Below are 23382 nucleotides of genomic sequence, written 5' to 3' on the forward strand. Positions count from 1 at the left end.
TAATAAATAAATCAAGTAGGTTCTGTTTGCACAACATGCTAAATTGTGAATATACTAAGCAAGGTTAAAATTAATGTGTAGCATGTTGTGCAAATGATGCCACTAGGTTTTTAATTCACCTGGTTATGTCTGCCGTCTGAACCCAGCCTTAGAAAATGGAGGAAGCCATTAGGTCAGTGCTGCATTTGGAAATATGCCCACCAGGTTAGAGAAAGAATTGAAAGATGAAAGATAACTGGGATGCATCAGTGTCCAAAACAAGCCACGATGACATCAAGATGACGTGTATCATGATATCACTGAGCAAATGACAAGATGATGTAATTCTACCATGATATCTGGCACAAGTCCATACCTCACAGCATTTATGGGATATGACTCATGATAGTTTCCCACCTTACACCCTGTGGACACCCATGGTAGGATGGTAAAGGAGGCTAGAGGAATGATGGGGACCATTGTCACCAGTTTGTCCCATTAACCCTGGCAGACATTTTGTTCTTAAGCAAGTCTCCACAGCAGTCATTTTGTGCAAAAATTGATAATATAAAATTCCAAATGTGTCCACTGGCCCAAAATAGTTGTCCCTTTCTATTACATTATTAAAAGAAACAGAGGTGGGCCCCTGAGCTTCATTAGGGCCTGTATAACTAAAGGTAAAGAAGGTACCTTTTTCTTTAATTTATCAGAATTATTTATTTCTCACTTTGTATGTTCCTCCACTACTGAAGTAACTCCAGGCAGCTTACATGTTAGAACTAGAACAGCTATAGAAAAATAAAATAGAAAACAATAGTAATAGATAGCCACATATTAGGGAGGATAACCAACACAAAACTATTATAACAATGAGGAATTAATGATCACAGAACAGATCATTGCACTCCATCCCAGGCTTGCTGGAAGGGCTAAGTTTTCACAGCATTGTGAATAGGGTCAAGGCCATACAATCCTCAGGGGAGATGCTGTTCCACAGGTTAGATGCAGTTATAGAGAAGACACACCTCCAAGCTCCCACAAGATGGCAATGCTTTACAGCTGAGACCTGGAATGTGCCAACAGAAGAAAGATGGTTCCATAGGTAACCAGTTTCCAAGCCACACAAAGCTTTATAAATGACTTGCATTGTGTCTGAAATACCACTGGTAACCTGTGCAGCTTGGAGAACACAGACATTACATGGAGGAATAGAGGAATATTCAAAACTGCATTTGCAGCTGCATTCCAGACTCCTAAGTGGCTGTCAAGGAATGGTGAATGCATCACAGTAGCCCAAACAGGAGATGACTAGGGCACGAGTGACTGCAAGAAGAGCCTCCTGATCCAGAAGAGGATGCAGTTGGCACACAAAATGCATTTATGCAAAGACTCTTCTGGCCATAAATGCCATCTGCTTATTGAGCAGGAACTGAGAGCCCAGGAGGACCCCCAAATTATTACCAGTTTTGCCTAGAGAAGAGCAACCCCATTGAGAACTAAAGATGGTAAATCTCCGTGACCCAAAGGTCCTCAAAAACAAAGCCACTTGGTCTTATTTGGGTTGAGCTTACAGCCTCCAAGCCCTGGGACAGACTTCTGTGTCATTACCTGTCCAGCCCAGGGTTGAGATACAAAGCTGGGTATTATCTGTGTACTGATGATATATGATCCCATGCCAACAGGTGATCTCACCTTGCAGCTTCATCTAGGAGTGAGAAAATGTTGAAGGCCTTGGACTAGCTCTCTCCCCATCTACTGATACAAATTGGGACTGGCCCTGGAGAAAGGAGGAGAACCATTGCAATACAGACTCCCCATTCCCAGTCTACCAATATATCATGATATATGGTACCAAATGCCATGAGAGGTCAAGCAGGAAAATGAGAGTGGCACAACACCTATCCTGATCCTGTAGAGACCATTCACAAGAGATACATTTATTTGTATATCTCTCTGTTTAATTAACTGCACTTAAAAAAACCCACTGAAATTCAGTTATATTTGTATGTCTATACAGTGATACACAAGCAGAAAGCACTGTTATATAGGCTTTGCAGAGTTTACTGAGATTACATCAGATTTTTTAAGAGTTATATTTTTGCTTCAAATATAGAAGGTACAAAACTCTTTCAAAAATGTTTGGTGAGATAAGAAACCTTCCTTCCTTCACACATTTTATTCAGTCATGTGTGTGTATGTGTCTTTGTATATATACTTTTTCTTGATCTGCTGTGAACCCTGTTGCTGAGCCAACATATGAGGCTATGAATCTTGGAGCAAATTTCACTGAAAATACAACAGAGGAGTTAAATCCATATGCATATCTGAGTCAATCTAATTCTACATATTAAACTTGGATTGATGTTTGACTTTTAACCAATTCCTCAGTTATATTTAAATATATTAATATGTTACTAAACCCTTAATAAGCCCTATTTTGAGATGCTAAAGAAAGTACAAGATTTCTTTTCTTTTTTTCCTTCCCATATGTTTCCTGCATGTGCAGGGTCCCCTTTGTTTTGGATCAACTGAATGTTGATCTATTGTCAAAGGCTTTCACGGCCGGCATACAATGGCTGGTGTGGGTCTTCCGGGCTGTGTGGCTGTGTTCTTGAAGTTTTGTTTCCTAACGTTTCGCCAGCACCTGTGACTGGCATCTTCAGAGTGCAGGAGCACAGACAGGAGCAGTTCTCTCTGTGCCCAGGGTGATGTGACCCTTTTGTGGGTATTTATAGAGATCTGAGGGGGGGGGAAGGGGGGATTGGGTGTGTGTGTGGGGGGGTTGGGTTACTGAGTGGCTGCTTGTTTTGGTGTCAGCATCTGTGTGTATCTTCCTGGGGATTAGGCAGGGTTTTTTCTTCTATTGAATTGTTAACGAGGGGCTGCTGGGGGTGATTAGCAAGTTCATTGTGTGAACTGTTCACATGTCCTGGTGGTTGAGCTGAGTTCGTTGACCTTTTGCAGGCTGTATTTTTCAGGATTGGTAGCCAGGTTTTGTTGATTTTTAGACTCTCCTCTTTTTTATTGAAACTGTGCTGGTGTTTGTGAATCTCAATGGCTTCCCGGTATAGCCTGGTATAGTGGCTGTTGGTGTTGTCCAGTATCTCTGAAGATGCCGGTCACAGGTGCTGGCGAAACGTTAGGAAACAAAACTTCAAGAACACGGCCACACAGCCCGGAAGACCCACACCAGCCATGAATGTTGATCCATTGGTTGCAACAGCAATCGACCAACCAGCTTGTCACCTGAGACTGACATTGGGGGCTGAGAGAGAGTGACTGGCCCAAAGTCACCCAGCCAGCTTTCATGCCTAAGGTGGGACTAGAACTCACAGTCTCCTGGTTTCTAGCCTGGAGCCTTAACCACTAGACCAAACTGGCTCTCTAAAGAAAGTACAAGATAGTGTGCAAAAAATAGGACTAATGGTTTTGCTCTTTATGAAGATTCCTGATTATTGCACCACAAGAAATTTTAAAAAGCCCTACATATTTTCTCTATTCTCAACTTCACCTTAATCAATGGGGTTAACAGTTAACCAGCTAAAGCTTTTGTTGATTAGTTTACTAATTTGGAACTAGTAAATTACTAGTTTAAAGGTTACTGCCCTCATTGAACAGTCCTGATTTTTTCTTAATTCAGACTACACCAATTATCACATACCCTTTGGCATACAGGTTGTTATACTTCCATAATGAAAATGATCCCTTTGAGCCTTGCATGTTCCATTTATCTACATATGTGGATATAGTTCATGTGCACAGAAAGCAAAAGTTGTTTTAAAATTATATTATGTAGTTATACCCTAGTTTAGTCTTCTCAAACCTGGGGAGCCTTCCAACTGTATGGATTTCAAATCTCATAATTCTCAGCAATGGCCATGCTAAGCAGAAAACCTGGGATGTCGTCTGTAGCTGGAAGGTGTTCTTGGAGAAGGCCGCTCTAGCTCTTATTAAATACTGCATTCAAAATTCAAAAATCCCTTCAAGAATTATATGGTACCAATGTTACAAAAAATCAATTTGTTTATGCATATGTTTTATAGATTATTTTTTCCCATTAAGTTTGTACATAAATCCAGTTTTTGTGATACAAACATGTAGTGATAGACACATATTACTATCAGCCCTTCAGGGTAGACCAGACAAGGATTCCAGAGTTATGAATGCTAATACTACTTTATTATAAGTTTATGGTAACAGAATCTTGCAAGTCTGAATACACTCCTCCCACCCCCACCCCTTATCTTCATGAGAACTAGGGAGGGCCATGCCTGAAACAGTTAAATTACATTTCTGCCCAGGACTCAGATTTCTTTTATCTGATTGTTGTCTTGGTTGCGGCCCTTCCTCCTGTTCCTAAGTGTTATTCCTACTTCCCATTACCATCATGTTGTTTGTTTTGCATTTTGAGTTTTTATTCTATGTTAGCTGCCAGAATTGCTATTGTGAGGTGCACAGCTAAACCTTGAATGAGTGAATATTAGTTCAGCAATACAGCCATAATTCTAGATATTCAGACACATTCTTATGGTATGCTACATTACATCCAAACTTCCTTACCTAAACTTGGCGCAGCTTACATAGGGATCATCCTTCATTTTGCCTCACAACAATGGCCCTGTGAGGTAGTCTGGGCTAAGAGAAAGTGACTCACCCAAAGTCATTAGTGGATTTCCATGGCTTGATAATGGACTTGATAATGGCTGATAATGGACTTGAACTTGGCTTTCCCCAGTCCTAATCTAACACTTTAGACATTATACCACACCAGCTCTTTATAGCACATTCATTTGCACAGTGTTCATGTGTTCTGAATACAGGCAAAGTAATAACCAAAACAGGGACATTCTTGAGAGAAACAAGCAAATGTTCAATTTTTCTAGGATTGGGAAAATGGATTTCCAGGTCCAAGTACATCATCTACATGCGGCATCTTCCAAGGCTGGGCATTCATTACTGCTAATTTATAGTAGCAGTGGCAATATTGTTATTGCTTCGGTTTATCTTTCTACCCGCGGAACTTTCATCATTCTTATTTGCATTCTTTTTTCTTGCTTTTTTAAAAACTAGTCTAAAGTGCAAAAAATGAGTTTTGACAATGAAATCCCTTCACCACAGTGATCACAGTGCATTTTCTGGCGACCCATTTTCTATAGCCCATGTCTCCTGGCTTCACAAGGTACGATCAGGCTCTTTTGACTCTTTTAGGGCATCAGGACATTAGGTGCATGTGTTTGACGGTCTGTGGTGCTGGTAAAAAACGAACTGCCAATAATAGCTTCCTTTTTCTGGCCAAGACTTGCATACTGAGAGGTCTCAGTCAATCAATCCTTAGCTGCTTGCTAACACAAATATCTTGTCCTGCTCACCTCAGTTCACACTGGGGAAAAAAACCCCAACCCTTTCCTTTCTATAAAAAAATAACAATCAGGTGTTTTGTATATTTGTGATGGTACCAATTTGCTTATACTTTGATATGCTAACTCCTTTATCCATCCAATTATCCAGCTCCTGTGTTAGGAGACATGGGGCTGGAAATCAGGCCAAGCCAGCCAGCCCCTCCAGTGACTGCCCCAAATGTCCCACTCGACCCAATGCAGTGAAACAATAGCTTCTCTGCTTGCAAATGAGTAGCTCAACTGGAAGAAACCAGGGTCTAGCTCAATAGAAATTCCCCACCAACAGTATCCTAAAATCCCCAGAGGATCAGCTTAGTCTGTGATTGGATCAGCACCTCAGTCTGAAAATTGCCACAAGTGTACATCCTGTGTCAACCTTAATAGGTTCTGTGGTGCTGGAAACTGGAAAAAGAAAGCCACTTTCTAGGCACAATTAGAGCTATTCACAGAGTGACCTATGCTTTTGAGCTTCTGCATGGCAGAAAGGAGTGACCAGAAATCAGCCACCAAATAAATATATAAAGGGAGAATGCAGCTCCTTCCAAAAGATGTGCATCCCCTATTTATTCAGTAGGTGGCAGTTAAAAGCTTAGATGAGATCTGCTGTCGCCATTGAGGTACTAATAGCAGCTGAAGCAGCAGTGAAAGCTACAGCTGGTTCACCACCGAGAGGAAGAAGGAGCGTGACTGGAGGGAGCTTGTCACTCCCTAGCACTAGCATTAACCACGACCCCGGCATCCAAATAGGAAGGCAGAAGGTAAGCCCTTGAATCCCATAAGCAATGCAAAGAGCCCCCCAGAACAGTTTCTAATTGGACATAAAAGAGGAAAAGGAAGCTGAGCTACAGCTGGGTAGAAGAAAATCAGCCAGCTATCTGTCATAGCAAAAAGATTCTGTCTCTCTCTCTCTCTCTCTCTCTCTCTCTCCCCCTCTCCCAAATCTCCCTACTAATATGACAGAAACTGAATGGTATTGATCAGACCTATTTCCCTCAGGTAAGTTTCTATGTTGTTGTTGCTTTCAGTTTAACCATTCTGCAAACCTCTGTTCTACAATGAGCACATGATAATGCTCGCTGAACATTACAAATTTTCATCTAATGAAATAAACGTGTGATGGATGTTTGGTTCTGCCCAAGCATTGGAAAAAGGTAGAAAACAAAAACAACAACAACAAAAAGAAATTATTTGAAAGGAAGGTAGAGAGGATGTGGGGAGGGATGTGTGAGAATAGATTTTGGAAGGCAAAGAGATGCTTGCAAGAGGGAACTTTATGTACCTCAGCATCTTTTAAAATGTTCAGAATATTCAGTGATGGGTTCAGGAATTTTGCCTCACATGCCTTAGCAAATGTGTCTGAATTTATTCAAAATGAAAGAGGCAATGCCAGATATTATTTTAAACAAAAAGTCTCCAGTATGTTTATAGCAAGTAAACTTTAGAGATGGCTTGCCATTTATAAGCCAAGGCATGTCCAAATAACTCAAATAATCATTTGTCCCTAAATCAGTTTTAATCAAGGAATGATGGAAAAACCAGCATTACAATGATTATTTTGTTCCACATTATTTTTAACCTTTCAAAGAGGAATATGTTAAGAATCATAAGGTCTTTTCTTTAGATTCTGGCTTTGCATGTTTTAATACAGGTGCCTATCTTTATAGGCATAAGTATTATGTATTTATGTTTCTGTTCCATATACTCATAGTTTTTTGAAATGTTTGAGTAATAAACTTGCTTGTTTTGACAAAATCACAATTGAATGTTGACTGATAGTGATATGAATTCCAGATAATTTTTCAGTATCTACACAAATCTATACCTCTATATTCAGAAGAAAGCCTCACTGTATTCAACTGTATTTATTTCTATGTCATTGAATAATTACGATTTAGGCATAGCTATTAGTCAAATTCTGCAAAATATAGCTACAATTTTACTATACAAGATCATTTGTAAACAAGGACTGCAGCTCAATAGTCATACACAAATGTTCAATTTCTAATCCTAGCCAACAAATGAAGAAATGCTTACACAGAAGCATTTGAATTTAGCCATATTGGCATCTTTTGTCATAATCTTGTGTAAGATTTTAACTCCACAGTTAAGTTATGAATATGGAATGGGCATAGAGTATTGCCTGCAAGAAATATCTAGAATGGTTGTGCTATTCTATGACCAAATCTTCTATATTTTTATCAAGAAACCCTATGATTATTTATATGGTTTATTCTTTTTTCAAATCCGCTGACTCTGAAGCTCTCTTTTCAGTGTTGTGAAGTATTACTATGTCATCAATACCTCTTATTTTTAAAATTTCTGAGGGAGTCAATTCAATACTAGTCTGGCCATTCAGAACAGTATAAAATGGAACAGCTTTAAAGTGGAGGAAGTTTCATTACAGGAGTGTTTTATTTAAAAAAAAAAATCTTTGTAATAATAAGTAATCTGAATAAACTACTCAGGGAGTTTACATGTTGACCTACAAATCATAATCAAACCCAACCAGCATGGAGAGGAATTATAGCCCAACAGCTTCTGAGGGTCCAATGTACATTTGGCTGGTTTGTGGGAGCTTCATTGAAAGAAATGTGTGTCGCATGGGGCACTGCTTGACAAAATGTGCCAGATGTTGCAGAATAGTTCCAGTGGGAAAAGCAACTACTGGCAGACAAGCCTATGTCCTTTATTGCTCAAACTTTTTAAACCACAAATGTAGCCAGAGACTCCAGCTCCATAATAAACCTTGCAATTCTCAACTCATTTTACAAGATCCAGCTAATATTTGGTTTTTTCCTTGCATTATCATATGGATTCCTTTAGAAATAATCAGACAGCTGTGAAGCTCTTATCCTGATTGTTATAAACAAGACGTAAAATCTGCTGGATGATTACCCTAAATTGAGTCATTGTTCTATCTCTCTCTCTCTCTATTGTAAAATATCTGTTGTAAAAAGAGACAAATAATTACCTCTGTAACCATACCTATAGCTATTACAGTCTGAATAAAAAATAAAGGATAGTTCATCTTTTCAGTATCTACTGCACTGAGCATCTGGATCAAAGTGAGAAGCTGAGGATTATAAAGCATTTCCAAAATGTGGGGAAAAGATTCCAGAAATCTTTTTCTAAATCTCCAGAAACCGTCTCCTAAATTTCTTTACTGAGGGGCCTGTCACCATGTGTTTAGTGTTTTTTTTTTTTTTTTTCCACCTAATAGAGTAAACTTTGCATTAAGGCTGTGGGAAGAGAGGTGGATTAGCTGCTACTACAATGCTAGCATCCTTTCCTCTTTCTAAAATAAATGTTTTCTAAAGCATGGGAGCTAAGATAAGAGCTCATCAATTTCCAGTCTGCATCCAGTTCCTTCCTCTAATGCTCAGCAGCTCACACTAAAAATCAATGTTGGATACTAATGAGATTGCATGACTGTTTCTTTATTTTTCCTCCTTAAAGTAGATTTCCAGTGGTTACTGAAAATTATCCTAATTCCAGTGATTAAAAAATAAAAAATCTCACCAGATTTTATTTTTAAAATATGTTGTCCTTTCCATTGTAGTCATTACAGTCAACCTATAAGTGATTCTAATCCCTCCATATTCCAGACCTAAAATAATTTTTGTATTTACTATTTTAAAATGATTTATTTGAATAACGGTCTGTTTTCTTTTTTCAAAAATCCCAAAAGCCCTGCTTTAAAGCATCACATTTATCAACTGTTAAAATATTTATTAATTACCCTCAAAGCTAAAGACAGTTTTAAATTTTTAAATAGTTTGATAAGCCATTGTGAAATTATTGTCAAGTAAAGTTATAAATGAATTCAATCCATTCTGAATTGTTCTAAAAATTAACATTTAGACATTACAGAGTTTCAGAAAGAGTAGAAGTAAGCATTTGTTTAACATAACACATAAAATATGGATTCTGCTGCTAGGGAATGTGGTGGCGTCCATCAGTTTAGCTGGTTTTAAAAGGGGACTGGAAAATGTTACAGAGGAGTGGACTATCGGGGTTACTAGATCTCAGAATCTAAGGCAATATGTCTTAATTACTAGTGGCTTTACATTTCCAGCAATTTTTTTGAAAACGAATTGTCCATTTTAGCAATCAAACCATCTTATACCAATTTTCTCTGAATCTAGAGTTCAGAGTAAATTGCTGAAATTTTATGAGCAAGTTGGATCACTCATATTTGGGAGCAATTTGGGAAAGCAATTCACATTAGAATGAAATAAATTTTACAAGTTGAATTCCTACTCCCACCTATAATGTTCTTATTGAACTTTACCAAACCTACACAGGATACCGAATTAGCCTTAGATATGATAACTGCTGCAAGAGTACCATATATTTCTTACTGGAAAATCGTCTGACCCCTTCAATGGAAGAATGACTAATCAAGTTGTGGGAGTGTGTTCTGACATTCAGAATAACTTAAAAGACATTCAGAATTACCTTAAAAGTAAACCTGACACAGAATTCAGCTCAAACTGGAATCCATTCTTAGACTGTAATCTAATACATGAATTGCTACCACATCCCAAATTTGTGTTTATCCATCCATAGCATTTATATTCCAATTTTACAAGATACTTACATTAGAACAGATTCTTAGTAATATGGATTGAATTTATTATAATGTATAATTTTATTCAGTGATCTATATTATGTTAAACATGATTCTTGATATTCATTTTTAATTAAGTTTAATGGTAGTTGTTAGTCTTTTAAATGATACATAAAATATACTTAACTGTTTACAACTAATCAACAGCATATTAAAAAGGTATATTTTCCAAGAATATTTAAATCCTTGGTTTATTCACTTCTTCTCCTTTTTTAAAATAATAATTATATTAAAGTTTACACAAGCAAAGATAAAAAAGTAATACAAACCAAGAAGAATATAAAAAATAAAAAATAAAAGGTGCAGAGAAGAAAAATAAGAAAAAAGGGAAAAAAGAAGAAAAAGAAGATATATTGGTAGTCCCCAGTTTAAGAATGAGTTCATTCCCAAGGTCTGTCCTTAAGTTGAATTTATATGTAAGCCAGAACAGTACTGTTGTATAATACTGTATAAGTAGTATTGGGTAATTAACCTGAACCATTGTGTATTTAACTCGAATCATTGTGTATTTAACTTGAATTTTGCTATAATAGGCCCCATTGTTAACTATGGATTGTCCTTAAACCAGGCATTCTTAACCCAGAGACTACCTGTATAAATAAATGACTCCCCCCTCCCTCCAGACAAGTATAAACAACTTCAGTAACTTAACACCTTCTCTAATATTTCAATAAAAAAAAAACTCTTCTTCCCATATCTCATCTCTTATCAATAAACAAATTGTAAAAACTCATCATACAGTCCTAATCAGCAAAAGTCAATTAAGAGCTACCAGAAATAATATATATATTTTAACCTTAATCAAATAAATCCATTTTATATTTCAACTTATCATTTTCCCTAAAAAAATAAAGCAAAAGAAATGTCTCCCCATATCTTATCTGTTATCTATAAACAAATATTTAAAGTCTCATCATTCAGTCCTGACCCAAAAAAAGTTTCATTAAAAGCAACCAGAAACCACAACATATATATTTTGACCCTGATTGAATAAATATATTCCCTCCATTTACTTTTTAAAAGCTTGATCTTTAATCCTCTCACATAATATTCCACAAGTTGATTCCTTATCATTTTCTCTTTGTCTTCTCTCAGAAACTCCTTCACTAGTTTAACAAATCTCTTTTGTAATCTCAAGAAGAAATCTATCCAAATCGCTCTTCTAATTTATTATTTGTATGTCCCCTTTAATTATTAAGACATCAGCCAGTTTCATCTGTAAATCTAATGTGGCATCTTTTTCTATATCACTTTTTCTATATCATTCATTTTCAGATCCACATTCAAATCAGCCTCAGTCTCTGTTTTGTCCAGTAAAATCTGTTCCTCTTCACACTGAGAGCTTATTGCACCGAAGTCAAATTCCTTGTATGTCTCATACTTGGCCAATAAAGCTATTCCTATTCTATTCTATTCTATTCTATTCTATTCTATTCTATTCTATTCTATTCTATTCTATTCTATTCTATTCTATTCTATTCTATTCTATTCTTCTGTAACCTCTATTTCCATTTTTATAGTGGTAGACAATCTTAAGAGTAAATTCTGGGTACATTGTTTCCAAATATTCTTGATTTCTTCCATAGTCAAATAATATTGCTCCATTGTATTAATGGGTCTCTTCTCCTTTAATTGTAATCTTTCTCTTTGGTTCCCTCTAGACAACCTTCAAAGTCCCCTCTTATCATATGTTGATTTTTCAATCAACAAAAGTTTCCCACGGGAGGATTTCTTACAGTCAATTTCAAAATCTTCATATATACTTTTATAAAAATTTAAACACAGGAAACATTCTGTCAAGTCCATCTGGCCCCTTAACATTCCAAAATCAACATTCTAGTCCCCTTTTTGCTGTTTTTCAAAAATAATCCATAAACTTGCATGAAACTTCTTTCATCAAGGATAGAAGGAAACTCTTCTGGTGTAATGAAACTTGCCCTTCTGAAGGTTCTTAACATCCAAAAAGTCAATAACAAGCAATTTTTTAAGGTGATTAAGAGAGGGTGTGGGCAAACCCAGTGTCATTTTGAAGGCGCCAAACCACGATTTAGTCAAGATGATTTTTCTCCTGGCTCCCAGAGCTCTAAAACCCTCCAGAGATCGCTATTTTATAATTTTTTCATGGGGACCCTCTGAATGGAGAAAATCTGTGGGTGATCCTAGTCCTCTCCTTGATCTGGAGAGGAGTTCTGAGCAGCTGATCCATTCACTGGCTCCTCTTTCTACCGCAGCAGTCTGGTCTCTGCGGAGCTGTCTTCAGTCCGCCATTGCTTCCCTGGAAGCATCTGGTTTATTCACTTGTATTATATTTTCTTATTCTTTTTTCATCATCTTTTTTTTCTTGTTTATATATTTTCTTTAAAGTTCAACTAAAAATGTTTTTAAATATGAGTGATTAAAGAGGAACTATTGTTCTCATGTCTTGCTTGTGAATTTCCCAGATCTATTTGGTTGGCCATCTTGTGACAAAATGCTGGAATAGATAATGCCACTGGCCTGAGTTTCAATAGGACTCTTCTTATGTTGGCATATCCTTCTCTGAAAGAAGTAATGATCATAAGATGATGATCCAGGAGTTTATGAGTACTGATGCTGCACTAGCCTAGACTTTAAGTAATGTCGTATGATCACTACTAGGCTAGAAGACCACCTAGAAATTTGTGTAAGACACCTAGAGAAAGACATAGTCATCACCAAGCTGGATTGGTCAGGAAGCAGACACCCAAGAAATACTGGGACTCTTCTTTATTGATATAAGCTATAATAACAGAATCTTGAAAGCCTGACAGAATTTCTCTTTGCCTCCCTCTTATACTAAAAAGAGTCAGACAGTCTTGAGTTTCTTCCTTGCCCACTCTTGTCTTTCCAGGCTAAACTGATGATTTTGGACCAGCTGCTGTATATTTTCTTCAAGGCCATCTCTGTACTCCTCTACACTACCATTAACCAAATTGAGGCAATTACTTTTGATAGCAGATACTGGGTGCAGAACAATTGCAGGAAGAAGGCTTTTAGCAGGTTTAAAGTTAAGAATCAACCATCTTTCTCATCTACTTTGGGTTACAAAACAGGAAGAAGGAGGTATTATTTCAGCTTTTATAGTGGAGGGACAGAATATAAACTGAGTAAATATAATAAAAAGAGCACAAACTATTGGTTTTAAGAATCATATCAAAGAAAGTTTCAAAGTTGTAGCCTGTCACATTATCATAATAAATTCAGTGTCTACTAAAATTCTATCATTTATTTATTTTTTATTTGTTTCCTGTGGAACTTGATCACCATCACGTCCCAAGACCTGGGAGAACAATTAAGTTTTTAAGTTTGTCAAAAGTCAATATGATCTACAAAGTTCTACATGAAATTAAATAAGCCAAATGGAAATGTTTTTCCCTAAACTCATTACTGAATTTGAACCCCAAATTTACATTCAAAAAAACAAAATAAATATTAGATATTGCATGCTTCTATGTATGACCTTGGATTCCTTAAGAACATCATCTGCTTTAGTGGCTTCTGTTATTTGTTGGCACATGTGATGGCTCAGGAGTGGCTCTTCTGTATGCCACTCACATGGATTTTGTGATCATAGTCCTCTTTGATATTTGATCTGTGAAATACAGTAAGCTCAAGACAGAGCATCTGTGTTTATTAAATCTTTGTCTGGTATGAAAGTCAAGTTAACATCAAACCATGGAAGTGCCAGCAATAGTAGCTACATTCTGAATTAGTCCTTTCTTCAGTCTGGCAGTCAGGCAATTATGATTGGTTTCTGCAAAACTGATGCTGTACAATATTCTTTATGTAATTTGTGTCCTTGTCATTTGCTGAAGTCTAGTGCTAGATGGCACCATTACCAAGTTGCACCCTCAGATTTGTGGGTGGGCAGCCAGCCTGAGAATGAACTTTGAGACATAATTTACCATTGTTAGGATCACCTGGACCCCTTTCTGACATTGATTTTGGCATTTCTATAACTGCCTGTACTTTAGCCTGTTCTAATTTAATGCCTTCTTTTTGTTAGCATTGCTACTAACGTTTGTATTTCTTGAACTCTGAAACATCTGACTTTGTTGAAATTAATATTTGAGGACCTGATTTTTTAAATACCTGTTTTAATTGTTGATTATATTCTTTCTCTGTAGTGGCCCATACAAATGTGTAATCTGCGTATACCACAGTTCCTCAAATGTCTTCTATCAATTGTTGCATAGTGCAATGAAACACTTCAGAAGCAAAACACAAGCCAAAGGGCATGCATTTAAAGTAATATTGACTGCATAGTATTTTAAATGTATATAGGTGTGTGCCTTCATCATCCAGTGGTAGGTGTCAAAACTCAGCTGATGAGTGAGACTTAGAAAATTTATATGTACCTCTTGGTTCTGCTATGAATTCCTCTTGTGCTGGGATGTGATAATGCTTTTTTTTTAATTCACTTGTTTAATTCCTTGGGATCCAGACAAATTCGCAGACTTTCATCTTTCTTGTGAATTATAATCATGAAATGAGCCCTTTCAGTTGCTCTTCAGTATGGTGAATAATTACTCTTCATTCTAGCCTATACAGTTCTGCTTCCAGTTTTGTTTTAAAAAATACTGGTACATTGCTCATAACATGTACTACTGATTGTGCATTAGTACAGTGAAAGACACCTTCATATCTACGGGGGCATTTTTTTCTGAGATATTTCTAGATTGACCGAGTCAACATAATTGCCAATTTATAATTTTTCAGATATTTCTGAATGGTTGTTTGCAGATGTGGTACTACTAATACATTTATATCATATAGAGTGCCATTCCATTTTAAAGTAAGTTCAGAGCCATGTAACATGGCTATTGGTTTCTCAGCATATAACTTTAGACACATGGTCTGGCTTAGATGTCAATCTGTTATATTCACTTTCAGCAATTAGACTGACTTACACACCAGTATCTATTTTATAAGCTATGAAGGTTCTGTTTTCTTTTTGATATCTCATTGTGTCTGCATTGATTAGGCTATGAAGAAATTACCTTCACAGATTCATATTCTTTGACACTTCTATCTATATTTCTGGAATTGTTTCTGTAACTTTGCACATTTTAGCTATGTGGTTATACTTTCTACACTCAGAACATTTTCCTCTGTATGCTCAACCATAAGGATAGTTCATACTGTATTAGTAGCATTGGCTGCATACACTTTGCCCTGTTTCCATACTTTGTTGCCTGCTGCTAGTTCCTTTGTTAGGGCCAGATCCATGCTTCTAATGAGAGTTTGCTGGTCCCCTTTGTTTCCATTAAGTTTGTATAACAGATGATTGCCAATATTAGCACAGCTGTGTCCCTTTATTTTCAACTGTGAGTGAGCAACTTCTGTGTTTGGCATATATTGATAGTATTTGCTAGAGACAAGTTCATCTTTCTGAGAAAGTATTCTGGCCCCCTCATATTTCTTATGCCCCAAACAATTTAATATTGGATCAAAGTTTAAATCAACATGACATATTCACTAAACTTACTATTTAGCTTCAAAGCTTTCAATTACAAATATCTCTACAATCCCAGTCTCTTTTTTAGGTGTGATCTGAAGACAAATCCTTCATATGTTATATTATTTCACAGCATACAATATCCTTATATTTCTGCATTAAAGTTCCTGAATTAAAGTCACTTCTCTTTTCATGCATTAATATAAATGTACACATCAAAGGCATTTCTGTTAGGAAAAATGCTCTTCTCTCTCATTCTCTTTTTCATGACAACCAGCTTCCGTCTTATAAATATAAATCTTTGTTGAAAGCATTGCCATTTCTTTTACTTTGCCAGTAAGCTTCAGATTTGGTGGTGGCCTCTGAGCATCTTCTTTTTTCTGTTAAGGCTGTCTCTACTTGGCTAATACCAAAGAGGGCTCTATTTTCTACTGGCACCAAGTAATTCTACAATTGGCCTTCTAGCTGTGTGATGTCTCTCTGATATGGCAGTAGAATAATCCTCAATTTTTCTTTTAACAAACTACGAGAAAGACATACCTATCCCCTTTTCTGCCAAACTTGAGTATGTAGGACGTCATTGCTGCTGCACAGGCATTCAGCTTCAGTTCTGATATCAAGTACCCAGTGTGTAATCTGTCCTAAGAACAGACAGTGAGAGTGTTTTTCTGTTGCTTCTGTGGGCCTGTTAAATGAGAACAGTGAGAATATTTTAATTTATGATTTTAGTGTTTATATTATTATTATTATTATTATTATTTCTTTCTGGTTTACAAGGGACTTGTGGACTATATTTTATAATTTTATTGTACACTGCCCACAGTCACTTTTTCATGAGATGGGCAGCCATATAAATTTGATGAATGAATGAATGAATAAATAAATAAATAAATAAATTGTAGTGATTCCAGTCACTTTCTAAGGGTATTTTTCATAATGATGGAAGAAACCTGCATGATAATTTATGATTTATCTGCCATTGCCCCTGCTGTTGCCTGCCCTATGGAATATTCTCCCCCCCAGAGTTGCGACAGGCCCCTACCCTCCTGGCTTTCCAAAAAGGTTTAAAGACCTGGCTCTGCCAGCGCACATGGGGTGATATGGGCTCTAACCATCCTTGGGAGTGGTTAGTGCCCTGACAACGCTCCCTTGAATTATTCCCCAACTTTCCATCTTGCTTGGAAGCTATTTATTATTAGGTCTGTTTTATACTGCATTTTAACAAATTTTATTTTTGCTGTAAACCGGCCAAAGTCGTTTCAACGAGATGGGCGGTGACAAATTTGATTAAATAAATAAATAAGCAAACCTTGGCATTCTTATTCCCTATGCTATTAATATATTTCAAGATTGTCCAGATGTTTGGAATGGACTGATACCAACATAGAGATGATATGCTGCCTTCTGCCTCCTTTTTCTTTCAATTCAGGGAAACTCTAGAAATTCTGTGAAGGTTGAATGTGGCAAACAAGGAAACTGCTTTATCCTGAGACACAACTTTAATCCCTCTAATCTAATATGGTCATCACTGATTGCCAATGCTGTCCAGGCTTTCTTTGGTGTTGAATCTTCAACCTCTGTTCTGTTTTCATGTAATTACATATTTACTAACAGCACAATCCTATATTTTTATATTCAGAAATAAGCTCCACATAGTTCAGTGGAACTTACGCCCAGGTAGGTATGCTTTGGACAGTAGCCTTAAGCATCACATATCCTTGAGGGCTGTATAGTCTTTCAATATGGCTTTACAAATAGCTGACATAAATGCTTTTTTTTCTAATAATGCTTAGAATTTCACCTTTCAGAATTCTGGGAGTTATAATCTGGAGGAAATCTGTTCTTTAAAAAGAAGTAGTTATAATTACTTATAAAAGCATAAGAAGAGCCCCATGTAATCAGGCCAACATTCCATTTAGCCCTACATTCTATGTTCCCAAGTGGCTAGCCAAAGGCATTCAGGAAGCAATAGAAGGGCAATAAGCCTCTTCCACTGTTGCTCCCTGACAATTGATTTTTAAGATATGTTGACTGTGATTCTAGAGATAGTAACAGCTATCCAGATTAATAGCCATTGATATCTCAAGACTCCTTGACTTTGTCCAGTTGCTTTTAAAACCATCTAAATTGGTCTGAAGGCACCCTTGAATTGGCACCCTCTACCCTTGAGAATGAACAAGGGTTGCCTTTAGCTTGCAATTCTAGAGGATTAATTCCTTGACATCTCATGGGTCTGTTCTCTTGAGGACACCTGTGCAGTCAGAATGATCTTCAGTATCAGTTGTTGCCTAATGTGGTATTCCTGAATATCTAGAGTATTGGTTGTTTAGTTCAGAGTGGCTTAAACAGGTTAAGATTGGTTGGAAAGGAAGTGGTGAATAATCCATTCCCTATTTGTGTGTGTTAGAAATGGATTTAACCTTCTGACCCTCTTCCCTAGCATGCCTCTATTTCTCCAGTCATTCATTCCAACTGGAAGTAAATTCTCCATGCTGGTTTTGAGGCTATGGTATTCTGGAGCTACAGTGGGAGTGGAATGGCAAATCTAAAGCCACTCCATCCTACCTCCATTTTTTTTTTTCCAGGGGATATAATTGCTGTTGCTGCTAGCCTCTAATTTTATCCCCGTAGAGTTGGGGTCATGCTGTGTACAAACTATCCGAACCTTTCTTTGATAATGGAGAGGCAATTCAGTCTGTTCTAATCTTTTTTGGATAGCATGCAAGGACAGAAAGAATTGCACTGTGGGGATCTTATTAAAGAACATGCAGTATTGCAATATTTGTTTGCTCAGGAAAAACTCAGAAGAATTCTAATTACATTTCATTAAATCTGACATTTTTGCTTCTTAGCTAAATTTAGTATGACTTGGCTAGTCTCATAAACTGTACTAAAGTGATTCAGGAAACTTTTTGGAAATTATTAATTCTTCTGATTGGAATTCTGCTTAAAATGCAGTTCTTTTTATAGGACAGTAAAAATGGGACAGATCCACCAGTGAGATTTTGTATATGCACAGGGCAAAATCTATGCTTTGATTGGTTTCTAATGCTGCAATCCTATTTTTGTCTACTCAGAGGCAAACTCCAGTGCCATGGAGTTTAATCTCTGGTAAGTATGCAATTGCAACCTAAGCCTCTTTTATTCTCAAGATGGACAACTGACATTATAACATGTCCAGATGTGCAATTCCTGCACAGGTTTTATTCTATTTGGAAACAGGGCATTGAAGTCTTATTGATATTTTGTAATATTTGGATGTATAAAAGCTGCAAGTTGTGTATGGATGGAGGCACAGCTTAAATTTCCAAGAAGTTCGTTCATTCATTCATTCATTCGTTCATTCATTCATTCATAAGACTTATATGACTGTCCATCTTATGAAACACAAATTGGGTGGCTCACAACAATAATAACACAAAACCCAGAAACAATAAAAACACTTCTTCAGTATCAGATGTTGAAAAAAACAAACTGCAACCTAAAATCTTTATAAAATCAACATCCCCAGTCAGAGGTGGAAACCCTTTTGTGGCCAACAGTCACATTTGGAATTTTGAATAATGTTGTGGGTGTATTCACATAATGGGTGCCATAAGATAGGGTTTGTCTCTGCACAAAATGTGTGTTGTGGCAGAAGGCAAATTGATGAGGTTCCTTGTGGTTGCATGATATGGGAGTTTTGTAGCCATACTCCTCAAAGAAGGGTAAAGTGGGCATATTCAGGATTTGTTCATCTTAACCATTTAGGCTTAGTGATATGCAGTTTTTATCTATTTTATTTATTCAATATATGAAATATATTTATATTTGTAAAAATTAATGCATAACTATAGCGTGTATACACATTTGTCTACATATTAAAACCACTGGAAAATAAAGCTCATTCAGAAGGAGAGCAATTTCTATATGGGAAAATTTATTGCATTTGGAATGAACTGCCTAGGCCCTCATGCTATTAACACATTATCAAGCTTGATTGATACCCGATAATATTACTATTGCTAATATGAAGATAGTAGGTTAAAACTGCAAATGAAACAAAACTGCATTTAATAGGTAGCAAGAAAAGAGTTCATTTATTCCCTGAGAAGTAAGTATTATACTGAAGGCTTTTTTTTTTTTTTTTTGCATTGGATAGGCAGGCTTGGAATGATGGGAACTATGATTATGATCAGACACACCTGGAGGAAACCAGACTGGAGAAGACTGCCTTTAGAATACACTGATTTTTCTTTCATTGGTGGACTACCTTCAATTATATGCTCCTTCTTCCCACAAATGCAGGAAAGCAGTATAAAAATTCTTCTGAAATCAGTCTGTTCAGAGCCCGTAATTAAAGTGTTCATTAGAGAGATTCTTTAATAATTACTTGAGTTGACTAATGAGAACTGTAATATTAGACTTATCTTTTTCAGCCATATTTGGCAATTAAAGTACCTCTAAGCCTTCAGAATCAGAGCTCATAAAAGCAATTTAAGTACAGTGCTAATAAATGTGGCAGCATGTACGGAGTGTAATCTGCACATCTCAGAACAATCTTTGTTTTGTTTTTTGCTTCAGTTTTCAAGTTCTTATTGTTAATTTTTTAAAAAAACTTTAATTGCATTTTGTTAATTCAGTTTAAGTATATGCAGTTTTTTCCAGTTTCAATTTGCATTCATATCCCAAAACTGCAGGGCCACACAAATTCAAGTAAATTCCTACACACACTCAAGTCCTTGGAGAGAGAAAGTGTGCAAACATAAAATGGCTAGTGACAGATGGGAGTTCACTGTCTCTCAAAAGACTTTAAAGCCCCAATCACATAGCAATCTAATTTTCAAGATAGCACCTGAATTAATGCTGCAATCCTATAAATGCTTCCCTAGGGTTTCTAGAGAGGGAACTGCATTATTCAGTTGAAGCAAAAAGAGTTAAGAGTTTTTAATGGATAGTGACTTATACATGAAGGTTTTTATGACAATAAGCCTGTTAGTCTATATGATGCCACACAACTCTTGTTGTTTATTATGAAATATGGCTCTGTTATTGTTGATTGTTTTATTTTGCACACCCAGAGTTGCACTGTTCAAGTTGGGTGGCCGTATACATTCAATCAATCAATCAATCAATCAATCAATCAATCAATCAATCCACCTTTTAAGTAGAGAAACCATATCTGGGCTGCAAAAGTCCAGACCACCACAAGGTGACAGTAAAGACCCTTGCTGCTAGCTAGTAGTCCTGATTTTTGCTGCCCCCAAATGGCAGCCCTACACTTAAGTAAATATGCAAATATGCTGGATAGCAAAACACCCTTAGCTCATGAAGAATGAATTTTAATTCATTATTTGACTGGTGGCATCTGTATATATTTGATTGTCAATAAAACAATAGGTAGGAATATAGAAAGTTGCCTTCTTTTTTTTTTGTATACTGAAGGATGGAGCTTGGGGAAATGATCATTTTCATTATGAATCTAAAATGCATAAAAAGTCTCAAGCTAATCAAGAACATAGGAACACTGTTGTATAAAATAGCTACAGGAGAAATTAAATTGAGGATCAATTATTATTAAATTACTGCAGAATCACATGCAATTCAGGGGGTAAAAAGCCTCTAAATGGTAATAAAACCATCACAGCCATTGGTCACAGAACCCAACTTGGTAGGCATCATATTTAAGACTAAATTTGGTGTGAAACATCGAAAGTGGGAAAAAGAAGCCTACCTCGTACCATGTATAGGGCCAGGATTTTTATTCAACAAATGCTTTTCAGGTGTTAACCCTTGTTTTTGAATGAACAAGATAAATGGATCGTTTTACTCATGAGACAACCAAATAATTTAGGAAAAGAAAATGAGTAACTTTAGTCCTGGAAAAAACATCAAAGTACACTGGAGATCCTGATGAATCTAATCTAATTTGTGACTAAGCAATTCCTGAATCACTCTTTGATATGAACTAAAATTTAGTTCATAAATTTTAGCCAAAAATAAACTGAGGCCCCAAACTTTAAAAAAGACAACTAATGCCTGTGCCTAAAAGCAGTTATAGAACTCAAAACAAAATGTAGATAAAATTTTAAAAGAAGAATTAATGGCTTTCAGGATGGCTCAAAATGGATAATAACAAAAGAATCAATAGTATATTCTGAAAGTAAGAAGGGAAAATTCATTCTTTTAAACCTTGAACAAAAATATTGGGGTAATCTCAGTAGAAAAATACAAGGCACAACTACACTTCCAGTTTGAGCTCTCATATAACACTGCTCCCAGCCTTGTGGTTCATCATCCAAATACCCTCCTTCTCTTTCATCCACTATTACTGAATAAAGAGACTTGGTTGGTTCCTCTCTAACAAAGTTAGTGATTATTTCTGCTTGCTGAGATGTCCATTTAGAACGAATGGGGCAAAGGTCATCAGCCACTGTTGCAATGTGGCAAGGAGGTAAAAATAACCATGTTTCCTGGAAAAAAAACTATGTTGTAGCTGGAGATATATTCCAAAAATGATGGATCTCTACTTCTGGATTTCCACCCTGCAGTGTTTCAGGAAATGAAGGATAGAGAAGTATTATTAGTTGAATGTCATTCAGTTTGGGCAAGCAGAAGTATTGCTGTAGACGCTTCCTGAGAAACACTGGGGGGTTACATCTGGTGCATTGTCAGCTGCTGCACTGGAACAGCCCATGTCAGATATCCAAGTGTCCATCAATGCAGCTGAGATGGAGACCAGTAAGTGCTGGTTTACAATCTCTGTAATTTGTGGGACTGAATTTGCATCTCCAGGTGGTGTATTTGGATCTTCAGTGACGTTGGTTCATTGGTTGTCTGTCTAGTTGCCTGTCTTCAAGGGATGATGATGGAGATGAATTCATATCAGTACTTCTTTTGCAGCCTTCTGTATGGGGCACAGAAACCAAGCCAATTAGTGCGGCAGCTGCTTGTACACCATGGTTAAAGTTTGCATGAGATTCTCTAACTTCTTCAACAAATCTTCCTGTTCACAGCTTGGCAAGGCTCCAAAGGTGTCAATTAATTCTGCCTCCAGAGGTTGAGCTACAATCTGTCCTCCTTTCTCTGCCTGAAATTGCTTATCTAAATAAGCTTCTCCCAAGGACAGGGCTGGTTTGTAATCTTTGCAATTGGCAGCAGCAGCAGCAGCCACTCCTTGATTCTCATTTAAAGTGTTGGCAGCATCTTGATGTAGTGACTCAAAAAGTGGGGAGATCTGTGTCTCACAAAGTACACACCTTGGAAATGTTAGGAAAGCGGTCAGCATGGGCTTGATTTTAAAAAGCATACTTGGAATTATAGACTGCTTGAATGTCAGTAGGATCCATTTATAGCCTATCTTACGAGGGAGCCACTCTACTAAATGTAAGTCAATTGCATAGTAGTGACATTGAGTAAATGACTTAGAGAATAATATATTGCTTTCTTTGAACCCCACCGTCCACCGTTGAATCTATTAAGGGTGATTTGTAGGTAAATCTGATTAGTTTGTAATATATGGTTGTTTTGATTTTGATTTTCAACCCTTCGGTGTCTCAACAGTTGAAGGGCAGGCTTTTGGGGGCCTTGTTCTCCTTTCTCAGTAGATTCAGCTATAGAGTCTTTACTTTGGGTTACAACACTTAATCATTTTTGGACTCAGAATTTTCTTCTTCAGCAATCTGAGTTAATTTATTGTAAAAGGACTCAGTAAATACATCAAGGGACTCTTTCAATGAATCCACTTTCACTTTTATTTCTGTTAAATAATCAAAAATTGATAGAACAATCTGTGCTGACAGTATGCTTTGCCTTGACACAAGATCTGTAGTCTCATTTTCAGAAATCTTTTCCTGACAACATTTTATAGTAAATGCTGCAATGGAACATGCTGCAGCTGCTTCGGAAGAGGAACCTGT

The 23382-nt window shown here is 36.7% G+C and overlaps 1 protein-coding gene across 4 annotated transcripts in view; it reads left to right on the top strand.

The window, feature by feature from the left end:
• The window catches only part of DIRAS2 (DIRAS family GTPase 2), a 62073-nt gene that overhangs the window by 31908 nt on the left and 6783 nt on the right, over positions 1–23382 (top strand). The window lies entirely within an intron of this gene.

The sequence above is a fragment of the Python bivittatus genome, unplaced genomic scaffold (assembly GCF_059951505.1).
Source record: "Python bivittatus isolate LINGU-HERP-01145 unplaced genomic scaffold, Pbiv_v1 ctg000850_np1212, whole genome shotgun sequence".
Lineage (NCBI taxonomy): Eukaryota > Metazoa > Chordata > Lepidosauria > Squamata > Pythonidae > Python > Python bivittatus.